The sequence below is a fragment of the Porites lutea genome, chromosome 5, assembly GCF_958299795.1.
Source record: "Porites lutea chromosome 5, jaPorLute2.1, whole genome shotgun sequence".
Taxonomy (NCBI): Eukaryota; Metazoa; Cnidaria; class Anthozoa; order Scleractinia; family Poritidae; genus Porites; species Porites lutea.
This window is the reverse complement of record NC_133205.1, coordinates 20,062,761-20,090,322: the sequence shown is the minus strand read 5'-3', so window position 1 is coordinate 20,090,322 and position 27,562 is coordinate 20,062,761. Positions and strand designations below refer to the sequence as shown.

Below are 27,562 nucleotides of genomic sequence, written 5' to 3'. Positions count from 1 at the left end.
CTTGAACTGGAAACTTCGGTTATTGTTTTTTTTTTTTACAATTTTATCTACTATATCATGTACATGTACCTCCGGGCGTCATTTGAGTCCCATTTATCATATGAAACATTTTTCGTCTTTTCTTCTTCACAATTGCTTTTCCAATAAGTGAAAGAGACTAAAATAATAGGCATGTGTTTTCTATCCGTGAAACATCTCCATCTGCGACGAGAGAAGTAAGGGAGTCAAGAGAAGGAATTTTATCGCAAACTGACGTAGTTCTAGCTCATTCTTTTGTGGCTCTCCAGTCTCGCGTGCACACCATGGTCCAAGCGCTATAATATAAAAATTCCAGTATTAAACCGAGGGTGCTCCTTGGTGCCGACACTATTACGATAAACAGGAGCCATTATGGCTCTTGCGTTTAAGTAATAGTCTTTAAAAATGTGGCCCTCATAGGGAAAGGGGGCTTACGTAATTTTGAATAAACACCTTAAATGCCGCATTTAAAACGCAAATAAACGGGTGTCAAACAGTTTCAAACCCGTTTCAAACATTTTGAAACGCCTTTGACTTTACAGCGTTTTAAACGGGGAAAACGCGTTTGTGGCGTTTGAAATGCTTGGTTAACATGCATATAAGACATATAATTACTAAATTCGAGGACGGGAACATTTTAGTGACTCCACAGGTTCCCGTTTTATGAATTCCTTCAGAGTGTTTGCAGAATGCGTGTGATGTCAAACAGGTACCAGAAACTGCTTTGATGAGTCCAAGTGCATTTACTTAGTATTGCTTTATTTTATACTGTACACATCAGTGAAAATCTAGATAGAGCTATTGTACAGTGCAAAACCTAATGTGTTCGGAAAATGATTACCTGCTTAACAAGCTCTCTTCCCAGAGTGGTGCTTTCAACAAAGACATGAGAATTCAAAGTTTTCTTTCATGTTTTTGAACAACACAGATATGGCATGAATGCTTCTCTAAGCCTCAAAGCCAACACACGGATCATTTTTGGCTGCTCTGCGATTATTTTTCTTGCCGTTGCTTTTCCGTTTGGTTTCTATTAAATAGATACTGCCTCTGCAGTATTGTCGTGGATTTGTATCTCATACTTTTATCAGTAAATAGTCACGCGTTTAACCTTTGCTACATTTGTTATGTAATTTGCGGTTAACATTCCATGTCCATATAAGGGGGTAAAGAAATGCTGAAATTATTTCCCTCTGTTATCTGAGGGGCACACAACGACTGTTTTCTGTAAAACATTAGTTTGAAGAAGCAAATATTACCTAAAAGTTTCGACAAGTCAAGAAAGGCTAAAAATTTCTAGATGACTGTTTCTTCTTTCTAGTATGGTTTTGGCGTTTTTCTATTTACGTTTTTAACAGGTTTTGTGTTACAACGGTGACCATTTCTGCCCGATAAAAATTGCAGAGAGGAATGAAAAATCGACATAAAGTTGACATCTCTAGTGAAAATGTTAAAAACAATGAAAGAATGAACTTAACAGTTGCAAATCGCGTGCCAATATGGATCATTTATTGGATTCAACCCTCACAGAAACATAATGCTTTCTTTGAGCGCTTTTGGAACAAAAAGGTGAGATAAGTACAGTATACAGTGGCAAAGGTATTCTAGTTTGTGCTTATTACGTGTTTAAGTCTGCATCAACACATACATTAAAGAAATGCCGTGACTATTTTGGGAAATGTGCTTACATCATTAGCGCGATGTATCTCGATTTGAAATCGAAAAAAAGGAATGTTCTGCTTTGCTGCAGTAATGTATTAATAAAGATTGGATATTTCTGCCTCAAATTCATTATCTCACGATTTCAAAAGCTGCTAGTGTACATGCATGCATGAATTTGGAACGCGGAATTATCCAGCACTCCGGAATAAAAGAGGTTCTGATTCGTTTATGTGCGGAATATTCCGCTACTTATAATTTTAAAATAGCGATGATGTATAATGAACAAAATTTAAGCTGTTCAAATTAATGCACTCGAACACCTCATGTTTGCTAGAAATTAAAGTGAGACTGCAATAAAAGAGTCAAAGATAAGATGGGAAAAAAAGATCTGTGTAACGCAGGCTTTCTTTTCCCAACAGCATAAATTGCGTATTTCACTGTCGTGATCTCCTGTGCTTTTTTAATATATTTATAACATTCATATATTCATCACCTCATTAACGAAGTTCCATTAAAACTTGAGAAAAGACTGTCGTTCAACAGATACTCGATGGTGGCCGGATCAAGGATAGTTTTTTTTTTTTTGCACTTACTGTTGAAATAATAGCGACTCAATTTTGGATTTTTTTGGGTCCAAAAATTCTCTCACGTCTTCTGGCTTCGTTTCCTAGCGCCTGTGAGAACATCAGTCGGCCGACAAACCACAAAACCCCTCTAAACAAACTGACGGATTTTGTGTTAAGTTTATGGGAACAGTAACAGTATATCTCTATCTTCATTGTGTAAATGACCTTTTAACCTGATAGCAGATGTCTTATCTTTTATTTATTTTGAGATCGGAAATGGTGTGAAGTTACCGGTGTGATAAGAGACTCACTGATTGGCTCATCCTTGAGATATCCCAACATTCCAAAATATCACGTATCTTTGTCCCCATTTGATTGGTTTAGATGCGGGATCATCTCACACACTTAATAGCACTTACAGTAGATCGTTCTGATTGGATTATCAGTGAAATATCTCGAGGAAGAAGGCCTTACTCTCCAGTTCCATTTTTAAAAGGAAGTTTCCATTTTTAAATGGAGAACTGTTAAATTTCTTTTGATACAACTTTGTTGGAAATTAGAAAGTAAAAAATAAAAGGCAATAGTTTCCACTTCTGATGATCCTTGTCAATTCCACTATATTTGTTATGGGGAAGTTGGTGTTCAAAACAAAATAATGATGTTTGCTAAATTTTCCAAAAAGTAAGTTTTTGAACAAAATCTAGAATATAATCTCAGAGCAGTTAATTGAGAAAAGAAATTGGATCTATTACAGTCAGATTTTGATGGGTAAATGCAATTGACTAGACCCTAAACCATTTTAAGAAATAACAGTCTGTGTTTGAAGCTCAAGAAGCCATCCAATTCATTGTCTTCACAAAGTGAAGGAAAACGTCCAAAACACTTAACTGTGTGCATCTTGACAACTAAGCACAATTTGAGCAACTTTAGTGGATGTCACTCAACCTACAATCCATTGTAGGTGTTAAATAAACACTGTTAATTTATAATAAATCCTAGTTTATTGTGTGTCTAAACATTTGGCTTGAAAATTAATCATGTCAAATAGATTTAGCAATTTATTATTCCTGGATAAGTATTAGTTTGCTTTTGATCAGTTGTGCCTCAGTTATGTTATAGATATGAGCTAAGTTCTGCTAGTTTACAGCAGTTTTACATCACCTCCATGTGCAAAATTGCATTGCAAAGTCATTGTCAAAGAACTACACTGTCAATGACCCAATGGTGCCAACCTTTTAATTTAAGCTCACAATCGTTGTGTCAGCAGCATTAATTAGTTGGTGAAAGTTTGGCTAAAAAAGGAAACATTATTTTTGACAAAAAAAGGCTTTAATTTGGCCAAAACAGGACAAATAATGTACTGCAAGCTTACATGTACACTGATGTGCATTAGAGTATCATATTATCATTCAGTCAAGTCATTTTCTTGTTCAAAGAACCTTACGCACACTTCACTGCACTTAAACTGTTTTGAAAAAGGATGAACACAGAAAGCCATGAATTTAGTTTAGAGTGTTGCTGAAAAGAAAATCTCCAACTTAAATGGCAGTCTCTGAACTCAACAACTCCAGAATTTTAGCCAAGAAAATTGTTAAGCCTCGCACTTTATGAAACAGCAACTTTGTTAAAATATTAAAATGGGCTGATAACTAAAATATCATTTGCAAATTTGAAATTTGGAAACTATTTCAAATTTTAAACTTTGTTAGCACTGTGTTTAGAACTTTGTTTAAAGTTCTCATGATTTGATTTTCACATGGAGGATAAAAAGATGTAAACCTGACTGTAGGTAAGATCAGACATGCAATCTGCATCATGGCTAATACAGCCAGCATCAGTGATTGACAGTCCTGCTGATTGACGACTTGACTGGCTAACTGACTGGCTTGGTGACTGTCTGACTGTCTGACTGTCTGACTGATGTTCTGACTGAATGACTGACTGGCTGACGAACTCACTTACTGGCTAATTGACTGACTGACTAACTGAGGCTAACTGACTGAATGACTCAGACTAACTAACTGACTGACTGGCTGACTGACTGACTGACTAACAGACAGACTGGTTGACTTACTGGCTGGCTGACTGACTAACAGACTGACTGGTTGACTAACTGACTGACTGCATAGCTGACTGGCTGACTGAGGGGACAAAAATATATACAGGTTGAATGATTTGTTGCAAGAAAAAAATGACTGGTTGGCTGGATAGTGACTCTACTGTCTGAACCAGGGCTAATGGGATGATGCATTACTGAATGATTTAGAGCTGTCTGTTTGACTGTGAACTTAGGACTTTCAATACCAGTAAATCATAAGTTACCCCACTTTTAATCCAATATGGCAACTATGTAAAACCAATATTTCTGTAATCTAGGATGGCTTGGTTTCTAACTACATGATCATTAAATATTACTTGTCCAAAAAACAAAGAGGGAATGTCCAAATTTTGACCAATATGGCAACTATTTAAAATTGATTTTTTTATCGTCTAGGGGGGCTTGTTACTTACCTATAATAGGTGATCATCAGACATTATTTCTAGGCCTAATATGTCCAAAAACAAACAAATGAAAAATTTCTATTTTTTGGACCAAACTCATGGGTTATAAAAAAAACCAACATGGCGACTATGTAAAATGAATATTTTGTAGGTCTAGCAAGGCCCTTTTTTTACTACATGATCATCAGAACATTATTTTCAGGCCTTATATTTCCAAAAACAAACAGAGAAAATTTTCAACTTTTGACCAATACATGGGTTAGCCCATTTGAAAAAATCGTTATATGGCCACTGTGTACAACCAATATATTTTTAGTCTAGGAGGACTTGATTGTTAACTAGATGATCAACAAATATTATTTAAAGGGCAATTTTCGTCCAAAACAAACAAAGAGGAAATTTTCAAATTTTTACAAAAATCATGGGTTAACCCCTTCAAAAAATCTCAGTATAGCAGCTTTTAAAATCACAAATCTTGGCTTAGGAGGTGCTTGTTTTCCAACTAAATGATCATTTAACATTAATTTTATTCAGGTCCATTTTGTGCAAAAGCAAAAAGGAAGTTTCCAATTTTTGACCAGAATCTTGGGCTTACCCCTTTAAAAAAATTTCATTATGGCGACTATTTAAAATTGATTTTTTTATCATCTAGGAGGGCTTGTTTTTTAACTAGATGATCATCAGACATTATTTCTAGGCCTAATATGTCCAAAAACAAACAAATGAAAAATTTCCAGTTTTGGATTAAACTCATGGGTTAACCCCTTTAAAAAAACAATATGACGACTATAGATGTAACATGAGTATTTTTATAGTCTAGGAAGGCGTTTTTGTACTAAATGGTCATCAAACATTATTTCAAGGCATATTCTGTCCAGAAACAAACAAAGAGAACATTTCCATTATTTTTTTACCAAAATCATTGGTTAACCCCTTTAAAATGATCCAATATGGCAACTATGTTAAACTCATCGCTAATGATGAGCTTGGGAACTGGTGCCTTAAAGGTTAGTGGGGGGCCAAATGCAATAAGCAGAGAGGAGGTATCCATGGCAACCCTGGAAGCGGGAACCACCCCAGGAGCAGCCACTAACCGGCACCGTCACACTGAATAAATTCAGTGGAGATACTTACCTAAGAGAATACTTACCTGAGAAAATACTTACCAAACCACCAGGCAGGGAGGGAGGAGAGGGAGCAAGAATCCGCAATGATTCGCAAGAAGGCAAACATTGATCCGCGACTATCAGCAAGAATCCGCACTGATTTGCAAGAAGGCTAAGAAATGATCCGCTACAATCAGCAAGCAAAGCTACAATGTAAAGCAACACTAGCAACAGGGCACACAAGGAGCCCTGCAATTCCCCGCGGGCCGCCCCGTAGGTCACATACTGAAGTGGGAGAAGACTGCTGGCCAACTCGCTCGAGTTTAACTTTGCCTAAATGATATTTAGCCACATTTAAACTCATCGCTAATGATGAGCTTGGGAACTGGTGCCTTAAAGGTTAGTGGGGGGCCAAATGCAATAAGCAGAGAGGAGGTATCCATGGCAACCCTGGAAGCGGGAACCACCCAAAGAAACCCGTCTCCAGGTGCTTGGAGAACGGAGGGACCCGTCAACAGGGTGACTTGGTACCTCCGATCACCCAAACAAATCCCCAAGCACCAAACAACTCCCACAGCTGCGCAAATTACGAAGGCACTAACCTACAATTTTGTAGCTGATCCGCAAGCTGAAATAGGCAAAAAATCCTGAACCAGGACAGATGGCTGCCAAGCAAGCTACCCCGGGAAGCAGTGAGGATTGTGCAGTGACGGGATTCTGCATGGAACTGCGGAACGCGCTGAAGCTAGTTTTTGTGACAATGCAGCTAGCGAGTCAGCTAGTGATGTCATTGTAAGCAGGCTGCGCCGCTGCAATTTTGCTTCTGTAATAAATCTTTGTTTCTTTTGGTTGGGTATCCAAGGTTGCCTAGCAACAATGTGGCGACTACGCTCCCAAAATCTAGCTGATCCGCCAGCTGAAATAGGCAAAAGGTCCTGAACCAGGACAGATGGCTGCCAAGAAAGCTACCCCGGGAAGCAGTGAGGACTGTGCCGTGAAGGGATTCTGCATGGAACTGTGGGACATGAAGCTAGTTTTTGCGAGAGTGCAGCTAACGAGTCAGCCAGTGTCCTAATACAAGGCTGATAAGCGTTGTTGGACCAATGGCCCATTGATTCAGAATCCCACTGCGAGCAGCGACAGAGGCAGCTCCAATAGGAAAGCTAGGGGAGAAGGAATTGCCCGGTATCTGAGCTGAAGTTATGATCTGCCTAAGCCAATCTGTAAGAATAGTGCGAGTGAGAGGCTGCCATTCGCAAACAAAAACAAGGGGCCAGACGAATACCCCCTAGAAGCAGGGAATATCATCATAGCGTGCACTGCATAGAGAGGATGCTTGTCAAGGCCAATGTGAATGAAAAGAGCCTTTCCGGGACGGGTCTGTCTTGGAGCCCTTGATTCGTATGCGCAAGGACGATGCAGCCGATGAAAAATCCACTGCAAAGTCCGGGACACTCAAGTGGAGGGATGACGAGTAGCTAGATAGGTTAGGTACCATGAACTCAGACGAACGCAGGAAACCTAAGTACCCCAGAAACGAGCTGCCCAGAACATCTGATGATCTGGAGGGCCGAGATCCAAAGACTGCGAGGTAACTAGCATCAATTAATCTCATCCCTTATAAGCAGCTGCATGGACGAAGGAGTACCCTGACAGCGCTTGATGCCATGAATGTCCCTTTGCAGGCGGAGACAATTTGCAAGCAGATGCGAGCACCCCTGATCCATGTGGAGAGCTCTAAAGCCTGATACATTAACCTTAAGCAACAAATGCTGGAGAGTCCTGGCCAGAAACACAACAATTAGACAAGGCGTCCATTCGTCCATTAAGCATGGAGACCTTGATGGGTGCAAGTTGCCAAGCTGTCAGCAGAAGGAAATGAATTTCGCTTGGGCTGACGCATAGGAATGCCGAATCAAGGGAGCCAGGCCACGAGTACGAAAGGAGTAGCACTGCTGTTCTAAATCAGGGAAGTCAAGTCGGTAAGCAGGACGAGAACTCCGCATCGAAGCTGGACAAGGCTGAGTATTTGGAGCCAGCTGCCTGAATTCCTGCCAACGACAATGAGAGCCAGCATCAGCACTCTGATTCATAACACCTTGCACATGCTGGGAGAAGCTATGACGTACCACTGCGAGCAGCAAAATGCGAAGCAACCGCATTAAGCAGGGAACTTTAGAAGTCCTAGCATTCGAGATGTGGACGACAGCATCGTGGTCAGAGCGAAAGAGTCATGCTTTCAGCCCCAGTGGTGGCACCAAAAAATGTGGGAAGCAATTTCTGGCAGGAACAGCTCCTTATAAGCGATAGATTGCTGCTGCTGAGCAGGAACCCGGGACCCAGAAGCCCTTTAGGAACATTCAATAGCCCAGTGATCCAGCTTCATCCAAGGGAACTGCCACATCAGCTTTAGGGAGCAAGCCTGGAAGGAGCCAAAAACCAACCCCATTCCACTGTGACAAGAACTGATGCTACCAAAGCAAGTCCAGATGACACTCTCTGTTGAGGCTAATCAGGTGATCCTTCTTGTGGAAGCAGCACAAAAGGTCGATCATGCAATGTAGGACGGCTCTTCCTGGCCACACCACATTGGCAGCATAGTGTAGATGGCCAAAGAGGGACTCCAGTTTGCGTCTGTTGCACCACCTATGCGGAAGCCATGAGCTTATCAGGCCCTGCAAGGCCGATAGTTTGTCTGCTGGCAAGCGAGCAGCTTGATTGATAAAATCAAATTCAATTCCCAATACTACAAGCACCGTTGCAGGGCCCTCACAGTTCTCAAATGGAGAGCTAGGCCTGGCCATTTGCAAACTGCTAGCGCGGTACTCATGTTGTGCACACAGTGTGGGGAGGGGGAGACAGCGGTCACGAAGTCATTCAGAGCAAAGCAAGACACAAAGCGCCTTTCGCGAAAGAGAATTGATAATTTAGTCATGTGATGTCGCCCGGAACACTCGAGGATCGTAAGCAGAGTCATTTGGCTTTGGTCATAACTCTTTCTTTCTATTGGTTTGGTATCCGCACTTGCCTAGCAACAGTCATGACAGCGTCCCAATTGAGCTCAGCAGCGTGATGTCATTGTCAGCAGGCTGCACCACTGCAATTTTGCTTCTGTCATAAATCTTTCTTTCTTTTGGTTTGGTATCCAAGATTGCCTAGCAACGATGTGGCGACTACGTTCCAACTGACTGCTTTTTTGGCCCGTTTTGGCCGTCAAGAAATAATTTTGGCTAGAAACATTGACTGCAGAAGTACTTTCCAGAATACATTGAAGCAATTTGGGCCAGTAGCTTCAAAATAAGAGCGAAAATCGAGATACAAGGGCATTTTTCAGTGCAATCTCACTTCGCAGACGAGTTTGTGTATGTCGCGCGATATGGTTCTCCAGAGTGTTTTGTTCAGTTTGGAGTTTTACCGTCGAAACCTTTTTTGTTTTTTTTTGGAAATCTAGTTTGGAATTCAATTCACACCGTGGCCCACCCAAGTGTATTGGTGTCCTGGTTTCCTCGCCGATAGATCAAAGTTTCTGCTCCGTACTGCGGCAAAGGAACAATAATTGCAAGCGAATTGTACTGTTGTGGTGGTTGCGCTGTTGTAATTGTACTGTTGTTTTTTTTTTTTTTCATATTGCCGCCGACATAATGCTAAATATGCTTCCTAATACACTTTTAAATAACACCATACAAATTGTAAAACAGCAGAAAAATGAGAGAAAGAACAAAGCAAGGACCTTCACGATGATGTTGGCAGTGGGTCGCCCAACCAGTTCCTAGCCTCGCCCGACAGGGCTTAACTTGAAGGGAAGCTACTAAAAACATCGAGTTTCGCGAGGGTTATTGCGAGATACGCATTTATTATCTAAATAATGATGCAATGCACTTGAGTTAAAAAGCAAGGGGTAGAACGCTTGGACATGAAAAGCTTACCAGTCTCAAATTTATTGCGGCTGCATGCTTGCTAGAGGCCCGATCGTACGCTAACCACACGCGGCCGGTGAACGAAAAATGACGTCAACACGAGACAATACACTAAAAGGCCTCCAGCCAACCGCCAATATCGTCCATACGCCGTTTTGGCTTTTTAGACGCTCGGGGGGAAGGAGCAACGGGCGATACCGGCGGCGAAAAAGTTGACACAAAGAAGGGACAACAAAGTTTGGCCTACCTTGCAATTGGTTAACCGATCCGATGCTGGTAGCAGAAATTGGTAGGAAACCAAGACTAGACGCAGCCAGATCCAAAGCTTGAGAATGCAAACGAACGTCGTGGGAACGCCCCCAGCCACGCTTGAGGCTACCGGAACGCTTATTGTAGATGTAGTTTGTTCGGCTGAGAGCGCTGATTTAACGGCAGCGACCACGGAGGCGCGGCCAAAAAGGCAAAGGACGGCACGTCCGGAACGCTAGTCAGATGCGATGGGCTCCCAAACATCGTTCGCAGAAGAAGGAGGAACTTCTGGGATGGCACCCGTTGTCAAAGTGAGCAGTCGTGAATCCAGCGGCAAAAAACCGGCCGCAAGGCTGTTGTTTGTGTTACGTAGAGACATGCGGCGAGTAGAAAACGGTGTGTAACGGCGAAGACGGCAAGAATCCACAATGATTCGCAAGTAGGCAAACATTGATCCGCTACGATCAGCAAGAATCCGCAATGATTCGCAAGTAGGCAAAAATTGATCCGCTACTATCAGCAAGAATCCGCAATGATTCGCAAGAAGGCTAAAAATGATCCGCTACGATCAGCAAGCAACGACGAAGACGGCAAGAATCCGCAATGATTCGCAAGAAGGCAAACATTGATCCGCGACTATCAGCAAGAATCCGCACTGATTTGCAAGAAGGCTAAGAAAAGATCCGCTACAATCAGCAAGCAAAGCTACAATGCAAAGCAACACTAGCAACAGGGCACACAAGGAGCCCTGCAATTCCCCGCGGGCCGCCCCGTAGGTCACATACTGAAGTGGGAGAAGACTGCTGGCCAACTCGCTCGAGTTTAACTTTGCCTAAATGATATTTAGCCACATTAAAATCAATGTCTTTATAGTATTGAAGGGCTTGTTTTCTAACTAGATGATTATCAAATGTTATTTCATAGCTTATTTTGCCCAAAAACAAACAAAGAGGAAATTTCCAGTTTTTGACCAGAATCATGGTATAACCCTTTAAGAAAATCCTAGTAATTTTTCGTTGTTATTCTGAATGGCATCTGTCTACTTGCTCTTAATATTAGGGTAAAAACTTTGAGGGAAAACTATAGCTGCAACTATAAACAAAAAGACTCTAAAAAATAAGCTAAAACTAAATAGATGAAATAATTATCAAGCTTATTTATGTGACAATTTTTGAAATAAACGTATAGTAGCAATGAGAAAATTTGACCGTAATTCCTTAAGGATAAAAGGTAACACTAATTTTAAAAAGAAATTAACTAGCTTTGTATCGAAATCTGTCTGGGGAAATCCAGCTATGAAAGCCAAAGTTGCAACTGAAATTCGCCGACACACAGCCGGCGCTGAAGCTGTGTTTTTAGACCGTTCTCTGAACGACTGTTATGAATGAACACTGAGGAACAAAATAATACACACAGAATTTATTTTTTGAAAAATTTATTTGAAAACCCAAATGTTTCTGTACTCAAATGAAATTCGCTTATTCCAGCGTAATGTGCCCGTTTAAACTCAACTAAAATTTTTAATCGATGCAATGAAAACTTCACAACAAAGCTGTCTAGAATTTGAGCGTGTTTCCTAAAATATTTGCTTGAATTTAGCATCAGCATGATCAAAAAGTCAATAACACAATGCTAATTGATAAATTTACATTTCAAATAGAGTTCTCTTCTATAAAAAAGACACAAAATGTACCTTAAATCTTCGCTCGCTCGATTTTCCTTCAGCCGATTCTAGCGCGAGGAAAACAGTGATTCATTCATCCAGGGCAAATTTGTCGCTTGATCTTTTGTCTTTTTTTCCTTCAAAACGACAGCTTAGTGTTTTCTTCAACTTCCACTTTTCATCTGTGCATTTCATTGGTGTATTTTACCGTCAGGCGAGGAGATTTGTTGAATTTGCCTAAATTTTACCGCGCTTGCTCAGTTTCTTGGAGTGCACCCACGGGCAAATGGTAGTGGCTGACTGACCAATCAGAGCGCGCGATTTACTTGTGTTATGTTATAAAGGTTATTAGCATCAGTTATGGAATAGTACTCAGAGCTAGGGGTTGACAACATTAAATCAGGGTCAGGTTCATCGAACTTGTCAGGATTTGGAAGGATTTTGTACAAATCAACACCACGGTGTGAAGTCACTGACATTACCAGTGAAGTCACTGACATTACCAGAACCGAGTACAAATCTAAATTCTCTTTCATCTTAATGGGGGTATCCAAACATTTGAAGAAGCCATAATTAAATAACTACTAACTTACTACAAGAAGTATTAACCAGATATTAAAGTTTCATTGTGATGAAGCAATGAAGTCTTCGAATTCTTCAAATGTTGTAAATGTAAATGTCTGTGAGGTTTCATGTTTACGTAGAAAGATCTTACCATTATTCGTCCATAGAAATTTGTACTTGTCTTCCTTCTTGAATTTGTTTACCCTTCCAAAGAGTTCACTGGGATACTGGGTTAGGGATTCATTAATGTACATAGCAGAGTCTTGGTGGATGCTTTTCCCCATCTCACAAGCCACGAATGGAAGCACGCTTGCTTTTTTCCCGCCAAGGTGCTTGCGTGACTTGTAGAATTCGTCACGCTTTTCTCTACGGACGAATTTGACAATAAATCTGTCCTTTTTACCCTTAGTATCGGGCAGTCTGTGGGCTATTGAAATGTCCTGCTTGGATGGAGTCTATGGCTCCTTCGGCATTGAGACTGAGCCATTAAGATGGTTGATTTTGTTGTCTTGGGCTTCGCACCAGTTGTTAAGATCGTTTATCTGTTTCTTCGTCGACTGCATTGACTTTAAAATGGAATCATATTTATAGCTGATCAATTGCTGTGACGATTCAATCGAGTCGAGACGCTGCACAGATTAGTTATCAGGCAGTTTACCTTTTCAATTTCAGTCTTCAGTTCGTTTCTGATTTCTTTCTTGATGTTGGGAAGGAATTCTGTCTTCCAGATCTTTCGAATGTTGTCGACAGTGAGCGGTTCTGAGGAGGAAGCCATTTTTGTTGCGGAGCTCAGAAGTCGTGTCCGGTCGCCATGACACCCAGGCTCAGCAAGCTCAGCGAGGTACAAGTATTCATTGGACATGTACCTTGTTGAAATGATGTTTGTTGAAATGATGTTTACCAGTTGGCTATATTTTTCGTAGTAAAAATTTCCGTTTCTTTTTCTGGCGTTTGTAATTCATAAATTATGTTTTAAATGTGCCTAGCACTAGCTAACTTGTTTACATGTTCATGTAATAGTTAGTAGCAGCTTCCTGCTGTGTTTACTTCAGTTCATCTTAATTTAACTCGAGTTCTCTTCAGAGCTCTTTCTATCTTAGTTGTTTTTGTTGTTTTTGAGACTTGTAGTGAATTTTGTTATACATGTTATTTAACCTCAAATTTCTGTCCAAATATTACCACCTTCAGTAGTTTCCATGATTACTGTAGTTCTTCTCAAAAACTTTCTGTTAATTTACAATTATCTGCTCTCAAGTACTGTACTGCACCGGAGGTTTGCTAGCCAAGTGGTTGACACCTGGAACTTCAGATCAGTTGATCTGGGTTGAAGCTCTGCCATCTTCTTGTTTTCATAGACAAGAAACTTTTATCTTCTATGTCTCTCTCAGATGTATGCATATAAATATGTGCGGCCGATGACTCACTGCTAGGGGTAACCCTCATGGGTGCCACTTATAAAATTATTGAAATTATTTAATTATATGGTAGACAGTTCAAGTAAAATTTGACTTTTTCTCTGTGACCTATCAGAAGCCCTGATTAAAATGACTACAATGTTATTTCCTATGACTGTTCAGCTTGTTGAACTTTTTATAGCAGTGGTTGCAATCATCGGAAGCCGTGCTTTACACGAACTGCAAGACATCATCTATTTTTTGTCATGTAGATTTGCAGACAAACAAAGAAAAAGGTCACTATTTCAGGGCTCGAAAAAAGTCCTGTCTGGTATTCCAGGATTATTAGATTTTGTTGCTTGGCAAGTAACTTCTAAAGCTTACTTGCCTGATGGGCATAGATCCTGGCAAGTCGAACCAAATTCCAACTAAATCATTGAGAGCTGCTTGCCCAAAGGACAACATCTTGTTCCTCTTGTACCCAGATACTGGGGCAGAAGTATTAAATACATGTATATACTTAAATTTCACTGATCTTAGATTTCGCGAATTGTGTTTTTTTGCAATAATTTCTAAAACAAATCCTAAAATTTCTCATGAATTAAAGCACACAAAATAATATAAATTTAATAACCATAAAGAAAATTCAGATCACAGAAAAAATAATAAATATTATTTGCACTTGCATGTATGTTAAAACTCTTCGTGTTGCAAGTTGTAGCTCATTCAGAAAATCCTACATATTAGTGTATGTTGGCCTTTCAAAACGTGAGTCTTACAGTGTATAGCCACCCTTGTATTAAGTTTGATACTAGAGGATGGGAAACAATAAACTTGCAAAGTCTTTTATGGGGGATTTGATCCATTTTTGGATGATGAGGGATTTTCCACCAATTTGTAAAGGGACTTAGGGAGTAAAGAAAGTCAGTGTTACAGTTTGCCACTTGGGCAAGCTGTATCTGGCACGTACTAGCCTAAGAGTCTCTTTAACTGCCCTGAAAAAATATTTGTTGAGCAGGATTGTATACAGTTCTTCTGTAATTTGAACTCCCCAAAAAACTTTACCTGCCCAGCGGGCAAGTTAAGAACAGAATTCACTAGCCCAGTAACACAATCCACTAGCTGCAGGCTATCGGACATGAATTTCTTTGCACACTGGGACTTGAAATATGAGATGATTTTGGCTACAAAGAGTGACTTTCTACCTTTCTTATACATAGGCCTCAAACAAGTTATTTGTATCAACAAATCGGTCTCTTGGGTGTTGCACTGAAATTTGTTGCACAACAAGTTGCTTGTGCAGCTGGTAATATGAGCAACAATATTTTTCAACTTCTTATTTCACAATGGTTTGTGACAGGTTCAACAAAAATGTTGCCTTTGTCACTGACCTTTCAGCCTTTGAAACTCCTCACAGTCATTTGCTGGATCTGGTTTGGTATGTATGTGCTTTGTTGATAAAGTACATGTAAATTGTATGCTGTAAATACAATAGTTTTGAATACCCTCCTCTCTAAAGCACCACCACAGACTCTTTAAAACTGCACAGCTAGGAAGATTAAAGACAACCAATGTTGTTGTCAATGAAGAGATGTACAACTACAGCGTAATTGATTAATCAACTTATCAATTAAAGTACGTTTTAGTAAATTAACTTGTTAACATGATATGCCCTGATATGTTCAACTGGCTGCTACATTATCATCTACTGGCTACAGAAATACAGCCTCCTTAAAATTCAAAAGTGACATTTTCTACTAAAGTACAGTTATAATGAGTACATGTACTTCATTCCACACTTAAGTCCTGTTGTAGGGAAGCAAACGTCAGGTAGATGAGTTTTGTGATTCACAACTCTCTTGTCTTGTAGAAACTTATTGGTTCGAATTACTCTCCTCCTCCATAGGGAGAACGGGGCCTCGGCAGATTGACTTTGCATGAGTGGCATAATTAACAACTATATGGCTTTCAAAAAGTTGGCTGACTGGCATTGACACAGTCATCTATAGTATTAAAATGTTTTGGCTATGTTTAAAGAACTCTTTAAAATTTATTTCCCTCTTTTGTTCATTACAGAAAGAATCTCAAGAATTGCCTTTATCAGATGACTCATTGACCACATCACAAGAAGCCTCCTCAAGTGTCTTCTTGTTCACATCAGAACTGGAAGAACTTGTTACACCAACAGTGGCTCCAGCCACCCCAAGCTATGATGCTGATTTGTCCATTACTGTCGTAAACCATGCAAGTAGCAGTGACTCATACTCACAACCAAGTGAATACATGGTTTCATCAGTAATCCCTATACCTCCCAGTAATCCAAGCCAGATTCGGTCATCCCAGGGAAGTCAAAATGTTAGAGCTGGCACGTTCTCTGAGGGAGTGGTAGCAACAAAAGAGCCAGAGGTGTTCTCTTCAGTTTTAGACTCTTTGTAAGTAAACTTTACTGAGCAATGAATTAAAAAAATACCACAAGGTGAAAAACAGATAAATGAAAGGGTAAATTTAAAGAATGAAAATAATACACCATTAGTTTCCTCTATATGTTACCTTATATTATATTATTTTAGTATTATTTTTTTATTTTTTTCTGTTTACTATTGCAGCCCTCCAAATCCAATCAGCAGGGAGCCCACGCCTACTGCACCTTCAGCAACAAGTCCAAAAGAGGAAGAAGACAGCATAACGACAGCTTTAAACCAAGCAGCAGAAGAGGAAACCAAACTGAAGGAAGAAGAAATGCCTTCATTTGATGAATTTAAAAGAAGAGTTTTACAGGAGGAAGAAGAGAAAAGTAAACAGCAGAGTGCTGAGAACTCAAGTGGAGCTGCACCCAAACCCAAGAAATTAAAGGAACGAAAACAAAGCAATTATGCTTCAGTAGACTGTGGTGCAAAGATCTTAGATCACAATAGTGAAGCATCTAATGTTGACAGTATTTTGGTCGAAAATAGAGACTTGTATATGTTAAATCCGTGTAGCGCACAAGTGTGGTTTATTGTGGAGTTATGTGACCTGGCTCAAGTCAAAAGCATACAAATTGCAAACTTTGAACTATTCTCTTCTACTCCTGAAAGCTTTCGGGTGTATGTCAGTAAAAGATATCCCACGAGAGAGTGGACTATGTTAGGGACATTTCAAGCTCGCGAGGAAAGGACAATACAAACTTTTCCACTAGATGAACCAATCTATGCCAAGTACTTTAAGGTATGAATCTTGTGAACAGTTTGCTGTCAAGTCGCCCAAAGCCAAAGTTAGTTATCAGGCCCCAGTTGCTTAAAAAATGGATAACATTATCCACCCAATAGGTCAGTATCTACTGGATAACACAACTGGTTTCCCTAATACTTATCCATTGGATAGTGATTTATATGGTGGATAGTGCTATCCAAGTTTTGAACAGCTGTGGCCAGAAGGTTTATTATGCTCAGCAACTTTCTAACATCCTATTACACATTCATCGCACTTGTTTTGTCTCATCGAGGCTTAAAGAACGAGATATTTTACTCATATATCGTGCCTTTTTCACCTTCTTGTGGCTTAATGAGCGACATATTTAGTGTACAACACATTTATCATGCTCATTTCGTCTAAGGCTTTAAAGAACATGACATTGCACATATGACACTCTTATAGTTGTCTTATCAACGAATCCCTTATTTTAAGTACCTTGTAGGTAGAAATTTCTTTCTTTTTTTGGAATCCAGTCGATGCGAAGACAATTTTTAGCTTTTTTAAACAGATACATTGTAGCAAATAGTGTGACATAAGTGCTGTAAGTACCTTATGTGTTGTCCTTAATTCAATTAGGTTGAGATGTTGACTCACTTTGGCTCAGAGCATTACTACCCACTGAGCCTTCTGCGTGTGCACGGCAGCAGCATGATGGAAGAGCTGGAAGACCATGAAACAGATGGACAGGAAGAGAACGATAACAGTGACAGTGATGTGCCAGTGTTACCTTCTGATCCTGGTGCCAAGGTTGAAGATCAACCCGAGGAGCAAAATCTGCTGGAAAGAGCAGCTGATACGGTTTTTAATCTGGTCAAGAAATTCACTGGAAATGGGCATGATAACAAGCAAGATAAGGAAGGAGACGATAGTAAACTCGGCGCCCAAGACAATAAAATGACTGCTTCTGAGAAGGAATCCCTAGGTGAAAGCAAGGGCAAAATTGTCACTCTTGTTGGTCATGAAGAGCTCAACGAAAATTCACAAATGACTAGTGACAATGCCTGTATAGTAAAGCAAGGTCACAGTCGTGATAGAAATGCCTCACAAGGAAAATGTGTGTCTGGTAATATAAGCTATGAAGATAGTCCACCTTGCAGCAAAGCAGGTTACGAGGGAGAGACTCGTACATGCAGCCCTGCTCCGTCGGCATGCCAGTTGTTTGCTCAGGTATTGGGGCACTACAGTCTGGGGTGCTTTATGGGACGAATACTGTTTTCAAAGAATGAAAACTTTACAGTATCAATGAATTTAGCCACGAGTGGTGATTACAAGGGAAATTTGATTGTAACTCATGAAAAAGGTAAAGGTGAATCTTATGAAAAGAAAGAAAGTCAAGACCAAGAGAAAGTTCCTGCAGAACAGGCTGGAGAGCCATCTACTGTTGACAACTCAGAAGAGAAGAGTGCTGAATTAGATATCGTAGACCAAGAATTCTCTGTTATCATTCCTGAAATATCTTCCAGAGTTCTGAAAATATCAAGTGAAGTTACCAGCTCAGGCGCATCGGGAGTTTCAGAATATGTTGACCCTTCGCTCGGAGTTTTGCAACCTAGCAAGTCACTAAACATTTTTGTTTCAGAGGATGAGAAGAAGAGGGAAACTGATGACAAAACCCCCTCATTAGCAGAAGTGTCAGTTAATACATCCTTACCTTTAAATGCCACTCTGCCAGCTTCTTCGTCTGTGGTACTTAAAAGTTCCCAAGTGCCAGTAATTAAGGATTCTTTTGTTGATGTTCCACAAGGTGAATCCAAGTTACACGATCAGCAGGAGTTAAATAAACAACCTGTACAAAGCATTCCTGACAGACCGTCAACTGTGTTAGGAAGTGAACAGGCACACTCTGTGACAAAAGACACTTCTCAACAGCCATTGCCTTTGAATGTGAAGGATATAAGTTCCAAAGATGAAGAGAAAATAGAAGACAATGTAACTGTTACTGATGAATTAAACGGTAGCGAGGGTAAAGATAAAACCGAAGCTACACCATCGGAATGCAAAGGGCCAAATTCAATTCACATTATGTCGCAATCTTCTCCAGATATTGACGTCTTGGAGACAAAACTCACTGACAAAGATGGACGCGAGGGTACTGCTCAATTACCTGAAGAGGTACATTTTTAAAAAGAGCCTATACATAGTGCCATTGAAGCGTCAGAATCAACCAAAGCAACTGATTTTTCAAGCATAAATTTAGAGCCAGTTAGAACAGAAGGTGAAGGATTGAAACCAGATTTGGAAAACCAGGAGCTGGGTATTGAAAGCACAAAATCGACATCCAAAATGTTGGAATCTGAAAATGTGGATCCAGTTATTCAGCCTACCATTCCTCCTAGTATTGAAATTACTGACACTTCAGACCCTGTTCTTCCATTGCCAGCTCCTCCTGTTATTGGAGACACAAGCTTGTCTAACCATGAGTTTTCAACTGCAGCATCGTCAGCAGAAGCTACTCAAGATACTTCAATCCTCAGCAAAGCTCAACAAGCTGCTGTTTCTTCTTCAGCTGGAGTATTGTCAGGGGTCGGGTCAGGAGGGCAGAAGGAATCCATATTTGTTCGTCTTAGTAACAAGATCAAGGTTCTGGAACAGAATTTGAACATGAGGACCCTGTATATGGAACAGCTGCATCAGAGGTAACTTTTACAAATCTCTTCAATCTCTCGTTGATACAAGTGGTTACAGCACCATGTTCTCTTTAAAGCTTTATTTGTGTGGGCCCAGGCTCCAGCTGCAAAAGGGAAAAGGCGAAAAAAGAAAAGCAATCAGCAAATGAAGTGGCAGAAATGACAACGGGATGGGAATTCTTTTTTTCTACTGCCCTTTCCCACACCCCAGTCCATGTTTTTTGTTGTAGTTGTAGTTGTTGTTGTCTTTTTCTTTTTTTGGCTGTTTCGCCCCGTTTTTTGCCTTTTCCTCCACCACAGAGCCTGGTCCCAGACTAAAGCTACATGTACATTTACAACCTGATGGACAAAACTCTTTAGATGGTTCCATCTATTAATTTTTTTGAATTACGCGCTATATTACTATCTCCTCTAAACATCTTATAAAATTACCCCAACCACCCCCCCCCCCCCCACCCCCTATTCAATAGTGGTTTGGCCTTTAAACCAGTGCATATAATTCTGGGCCCAGTTGTTCAAAGGCCGATTAGCACTAAACCCAGTGTTAAATTTAACCCGAGTTTCTTTTTCTTTTTTCAAAAGCATTTTCTCGGATAATTTGCTCTGTTGTTTTTAAGACCATCCAAATATCAACTTGTTGACAAAAAGAATTAAACTGAATTTACTTTTTAAGCTTTCATATCTGAATTCATATTTTGCACTAACCCTAGGTTATCTTAACCCAGCTTTGAACAACCCGGCCCTGGGCCCGGTTCCTGAAAGGTCGATTAGTGCTAATCCAGGATTATAATTTTGTCCCGTTTTTTAATTTACCTTCCTACATATTGCTTAGAGTAACCTTTCGTGTTTCGGGGTAAAGGCTCAACAGTATCTTTTTTAGCTCTAGTTGCATGTCCTTAGACAAGAAAACCTTCCTTAAAACTAAGCTTAATCCTGGGTTAAACGTAACCATCTTTTGAGGAACCGGGCCTCGGTATTACTCGAAAAATCGTTGGAAGAGAGGAAGGGGGAGTAAGGCAATTCATTTAAGCGAGGGGTTTCATTTTAGTCCGAGTGACAGGAAAAAATAGGTCTTTTTCAATTTGTATCAACCGGTTTGGACCACAGTTGTAGCTGGGCTCTAAAACCATTGTGCTGTAGCACATGACCAGAGTGAAATAAAAGTAATTTAGAGTGCTCAGAGAAAATGCTAGGGACAATCCTTTAACTTCGTATCTGTTAGTTCCTTCTTCAAAGAAGTTATGTTTATGTAGCTTGAAATTCAGACGTTACTGAGGAAGTAAAAACGACTCAAAATAGTTGTCTGAAATTCAGGCTCATGTTTAAGGTCATTGTGAAGATTCTCCTCCCCCGCCCCCCCCCCCCCCCCCGCCCTCTTTTTTTTTTTTCTGGTGGGGGGAGTTAAACAGGTTTAAATCTTCAGAACTGCAGCTTGTGCCGTGTGTCTTTTCTTGTTAGAATGCACGTTGTGTTTGTCTGGTTTTGATCATATCAAGAGAAACAAAGTTGATGCTTTATGATGCTAACAAGAGTTGCCTTATTTCCGGTCACAGATACCGCAAGTCAGTGGAAGAATTACAGAAGAACTCGGATAAGAAAGTTGCCCTGTTGACCAATGCTACCAAGAAGGCAGAAACTATTGTATGTATGATCTTTATAATTCTTAGTGTTGGGAAAAAGTGGTGAGAGTTTCGAAGCAATCAGTAAGTCTATCCTTTGTCGAAGCGAGTGTTCATGTTCTTAGCTTAACATTAATCTGAGGAAGTTGAACCTTCACAAAATAGAATAAACACCCACTAATAACAACCTGTGGATTAAGGACCTGCTGGCAGAAATTTGGCATTTTAATACCCAAAAATGTAAGAACCTGTTTAGCCAAGAAAAATCAAGCAGGGTCTTGTATCTGACTTACAGGTAAATACTGTAAAGATAAAAATTTTGACCAAGGAGTTTGACTTCGAGATTGCCAAGTAATATTACAAGAAGGTACTCACACCAAACTGTAATTACAGATAGAAGTATTACTGTAATTCATAAAACGAAAAAAAAGTTTATAAAAAATACAGATTGTAATTGTCTTCATGAACTTTGCATGAAGGTTTGTAATGTACAGTTGTGAATAAACACTGTATATTTAACGACCAAACTCTCAAGTTTCTTCATTTTTCTGGTAGTCAACAACTATATCTCCTTCATAGAAATGAAGAACCTGAAGTAATAAAGAACGTTCTGAGCCTAAATTACTAATAACTACCCCAAAATAAAAGAGCCTTGTTTGCCAGGCCTCAAATAATGTAGGTTCTTATTAGCTGGTGTTTACTCTTCCGTACATTTTCTACCCCTCAATTCGCAAAAATGAACGTTCACAGGCATTTTGTTTATCATCCTCTTAAAAATTATCCGTTTGAGATTGGACAAGATTAGTACAATAACAATAACTTGGCGTGGATGCCCTACTTTGCAACACACGGATTTCGACTGAGCGTGCTCCTTGTCAACGATCTCAATTGTCAACGAATTAAAGCTATGGAACAAGCTCGAGTTGGATGAATTAACTGCTGTGAAAGACAGTTTCAAACTTACTTCCACCCAGATGCCCTCTATTGGCCCATCACTTGAAGATAACGTCAACATTGGTCTAACGATGGTAGAACCTTTAGCGCAACCATTTACGTTTGATGGCGTTCGCCACGTTCCATCAAGCGCCTCGTTTGGTATACGTTCTACAGTGTAGACGATTTCCTGTGCAAATGCCTTGTTTACATGCACATATTAATCGAGCCAATGTTACTTCTTTTTAAATGTAAACTTTTTTCATTCCTTCTACAGATCAACAACCAAAAGGAACAGATCACTAAACTACAATCAAAGCTGGATAACCTGACCAACGCAGTTGCTGATATGAAAGCCCGTATGGATCCACTCAATAAGGAAGTGTGGAGCGACATGTCATCGGTCTTTGCATTGAAATTGTCTTAATTATTCTTCTGTTTGTCCTGTTTGCAAAGAGAAACAATAATCAGGTGACTTCTAACTCACCCGGGAGGTCAGTGCACCTTATGAACGGTCATGGCCCCCCTCGACTTGCAATTGAAGAAAGCAAACGCAGCAAAGCCTCTGTCTTGTCTGAAGGTGAGTACTACGTTCGTGCACTAGGAATATTCATCTGGCATTTTATCAACGTGATATCAACATGAAGTGTCTCCCCACATACCTCCTTACGTTCTGCTCAGTAGTTAAAAATATCAACTTGTACTTTTTAGTTTGCTATTTCTGAGTTCAAAAACTCTCATTTTCAAAACGAGGCTAAGTGACATTGTTTTCTCGTGAAAATGAGTTTAATCTGCATGACAATGAATATTATTTTCATATCAATTATACTTCAGAACGCATTTATGCAACAAGAGGTTTTCAGAACCCTTTATTTGTGATATCGAAGCAATATATTTTGTTCATTCATTTGTTCATTTTTACCACCACATTGCAAGTTACTGAAACATCTATTGTCGGTCAATGTTTACAGTGTACAAACGTATTTATTTTATTAGTTATTTATTTGTTTTTTATTTTAGTTCCTAGGTTAAGTGGAAAAGAACAGCTTCTTTTCAGTTTTGTCAAGATGGCGGAACCGGAGAGTATCGGACGCGGCACTGATACAGATCACCATGACAGCAAATTAGTAAAGGTAGGTTTTCACACAATGCAGTTGTGTATTTTATAATTGAATGATGAAAGCTAATCTTTGATGTTTGAATTTAAATGTTAAATGTTAGTCCACTAGAAGGTTTCTAGAGTAAGCTCGAATTATCATTCGCTAGTTCTGTTTATTTCCAGAAGGGGAAAGAATAGGTTGTATACTGTTCCATTGCAAATACAGCCGCCTCTCGTCGCTCTCCGTCGCTAGGAAATAGGGAGCTTTAGCATCGACGACGGCAACTGCAGCGAAAACGTCAGTTTTAAAATGAATTCCCGTTTTTTCAATCTTTGTCGCGTTTACTCCAATTTGCTGAAAATGGCAAGTTAAGGCGAGTTTCCCTGGAGTTGATTTTCTTGAGGACCGCACTCAAGTTTAGAGAGAGAAAAAGAGATTCGTCGTCGCTTGTTCACGTCTCCATAAAACTTGCAATTAGGCATTTTCACGTCGTAGTCGTGCAAGGACGGTAAAGAAATGTTCAAAAAAGCGTGATGCACGTGCAAAGTTGTTGTTTTGCGTAATAAAGCTATTGCTTTTTTGACGTCCTATTTGCCGTCGCCGTCGTCGTTGCTAAAGCTCCCTAATAGGGAGTTTAAGATACGGAGACTACGGACTACGAACTACGGCTGGACGAGCGTTGTCTTTTGTTTGTAGCACTGGGTTGAATAGTGCAAATATAGAACGTTAAGATTGCACTACAGACAGTAGACTACGAGAGAAGAGGCGGAGAGGGAAACAACACGCAAAGATTTTCTTGTTTTCATCACAGTTCACAAAAATGCAAGTCAGTTTTGCATGTGATCTTATCTTTAGATCAATGAACAAATTCTTCCATATTTGAAGGAAGCAATTACGTCGGGTGAAATTGGTGAACAAAGTTTTGGTTACACAGGTTTTATTTTTTTCGCCCATGAATACTTATGTCAAATACTAAAGAAATAGACAGAAATAGTATAATAGCTCATTTATTAGATTCTCCGACGTACTGATCTGATATAGTTTGAAGTATTGAAATGCCGGGTTTCGATTGTCTCGAAGATGTTTACATCATTTTCATTCAGCAAATGCGATACAAAAACTCGCATAAACAAAGGTTACACAAGTAGAAAGACACACTAATCAGTTCGAACAAACATTGAAACTTTTCAAGTGCAAAGAAAAAGTAAGTTACCTGCATGATTTCTCTTCTCCTCGGCCGTCAATCTGAATTCTGCGTATAAACAGCTTAGCTTATTTAAATATAAGCTTAGCCAGATAAAAATGTAGTCACAACAGTGGATTAAAAGCATAAATCTGAGCAGAAATTAGACACAACTTACGTATTTCGCTTCCCTCTCACTTAAAGCAGGTGAATTGAAAACTTTTTTACGAAAATACGAGATTCTTGAATTACCGAGACGGCAAAATACGAGCAAAATGTTCTCCGTAGTCCCGACGACGCGGAACATCTCAACAACTCACTGTAGCCGCAGGACTACGCGGGAAAAATGAACGGTCACGTGGTTTTGATCATGCGCAATAGCATGTTTAACCGCAGTCATAGTCTGTAGTCGCCGTATCTTAAACTCCCTAATAAATGTCCCGACCGGACGGCGTGGAGCGATGTGAGTAGGCTGTATTTACAGGATAGTAGGATTTCTTGTCTCTGATTTCATGCTGCTTCCTCACACGACAAATATTGCACCACTTTGATCAAGCTGGAATTTCTTTCGCAGGGAGCAATTCTAAAATAGAGACCTTTAGATTTGTGAGCATGGACGACTCAGAGGGTTTTTTGCCTCTTCTCAGAAAATAGTAATCCCGAAAAGTTTTATTGCACTTTTTTACTAGAAAAGTTAGAACGGTTATTTTTATTGAAGAAGTTTGAGCCCTCTCCCGACCGCAGGATGATAAAACTTCTAACATTTGATAACTCATTTCCGCCTCCATGACATTCTCGTTAAAACGCGTAGTAGAATGACCACGGCTGTCATGTTTTCCCGCCAAAATGGTGTTGGCTCACGCCTTGCACTTCTTGCCGTTGACAAAATCTCTTCCTTGTAGTCGTCCTCGTCTTAGAATCTAACGGTCACTATTGAGAAACACTCTTAATCTAGAAATGATTACTAACTGTAGTACTCTATTTCTTGTAGGGTAATACCTTCAATACCAGTGAGAGTAAGAGGAAACGTCATCGCAAGCGTAAAGGGTCCAGTACACCTGAACTTCTGCCTGACAGTCCTAGCTATGAAACGTCCAACGGACCCGAGCCTTCCCCTGAAAGTCATTCTAGTGCTGACGCGCCTAGGTCAGCGGGTGTTGTCAGTCGTACAGCTGGGCTGCTTTTCTCGAGTGCTCGTGGGTTCTTTGGTGGCCTTCACAATCCATGGAAACAATCAAAACCTTCGACTGTCCATAGTGATCCTAATATATCCGCAAGAAGCGAACTCAGCCAAGCGAGCAAAAGCTCGCCGAGACCAAATAATCCGGGTTTATCCCGAGCAAAGAGTCTTGAGTTAGTTCCAGAGAATACATCAATTCAAAAACCTGCACCACCACCACCAGCACCGACCCTTTCGTCCGAGTTTGGCGTGATGTTGAAGCGCCCACCAGATTTTTATTACCCTAAGAAAGGCCCCGCGAAGAACATTTTTCCTGGTCCCGTGAAATATGGGAAATATGGCGTGTTAGATTCTCAGTTGGCATAACTAAGGCCCCTCGAGAACCTCGCGCATTCCTCACTCCATGCTATTGAAAGTCCGTTTTTAAGGATGACTGGAGTATGAATTCGTTTGGTTTTCGGGGGTGCTGGTAGAAAAATACTTTGTGGAGAACCGTCAAAGTTATTGAACCTTTCTTGGTTTACAACGAAAGGCTCGTAATTGGTATACAAGTACAAAAATATCTTTGTTAAATGTTGTGGAAATACTTGACGAGAACTCCCAAATCCAGTCGCAGCTTTATTCTTCTTGGCAAATCCTTGGTTGCTTTTACAGAACTACTGTAAATGCTTGTATTTTAAGGCGCATAGTTCTGTCGTTTACTTAAAAAACGTAATTTGCCCTATAAAGACTGCTGCGGTCTTGCCAAAAATATGGTGGTCAAGTTGTTCCACTTACGGTTATGGTGAAGTAGAATATTACTAAGATTAGAATATTGTTATCCTAAGGCAGATATAAAAAGGAAGAATAAATAGAACGGGTCGTTTTGCTTGTTTTAGGAGTCATGGTCAGAGAGGTTGTCTTCTTTCAAGAATTTTGCCAAGCGTTCGACGTTTCACATCTTCCACAAGCATTTTTATTGTCGCACCAACTTCCAATATATTTTCCGAAATCTGTCATGCCCTTTCTTAGAGAGCCCAAGTAGCCGGCTCTTTTATACAACCCTCGTTTTTGACTTGTGCCGGTCCATTCAAAATAGCCCTCCTGAGGAAAAATCCTAAGGGGTTGCTGTATACACAGACTAGACAATTGGTTATTTATCAGTTAGCTGGTACGAGAAAAAGATCTTGCACTATCTGTTTTGCCTTTTGCGACATGTCAGGCATGTGATCAAGCACATGTGTAATTCGGATTAACCTTTTAGCACACAAAGATACAACATAATGGTCTCCCTTTTCCTCTAATTTGAATCATTAGGCTGAATAGCCTGTCCTGTGGGGAACAGGGAGATTGCTTTTCTCGAGATTCTCAGCGTATCACTCAGAAATGACCACAAACTCAGATAAAGTTTAAAAGCCTTTAATTTATTTTAAAGAATGACATCAAATATATAGAAACTGACAAAAGCTGGACATTCGTGTATGAAATAGGCCACTGTCGATATATCCATTGACGTCATGTCCTGAGAACACGAGGAAGAAGAGTGATGACTTTCATTTCTTCTGGTTTTCTTGGCCTGGCTATGAGTTGGAAGAATAGCACGATATATCAAAGTGACCCCATTCATACCGAAGCCCCTACAATATTTTATCTTACTCCTGCCATTCAATAATTTATTATTATCATTATAAAATGAAGCAATATTATTATGTAAATACGCAATATGTATTAAATGAATAAAGGTATAGTTGTATAAATTGACCATTGAAACGTTCTTGCTGGTGCTGACTTCGTTCCTGGCGTATGAGCCATTAAGTAAAAGAATTATATAAATTATGCAGATCGAGGAGGGGTATTGGATGAACGCCGAGGTGGATAACTTCTTTCCCGTCTCTGACCCTGCTTGTGTGCCTTTAGAGAATAGTGTGTTATATAAACTGACTTCCAAACCAGACCTTAGCTGTAGAAATTGTAACAAAGGTTCCTGCATTGCTTATTGTATTGGCAGCATTGGTCGGAAATTGAATGTTATTTTTTCCGAACTGCCCTGATAATCCGAATCTTCACTT

The 27,562-nt window shown here is 40.0% G+C and overlaps 1 pseudogene; it reads left to right on the top strand.

Moving 5' to 3' along the window:
- Nucleotides 1-16,265: 16,265 nt before the first annotated feature.
- On the top strand, nt 16,266-27,252 carry LOC140938836 (uncharacterized; annotated as a pseudogene).
- Nucleotides 27,253-27,562: the final 310 nt, after the last annotated feature.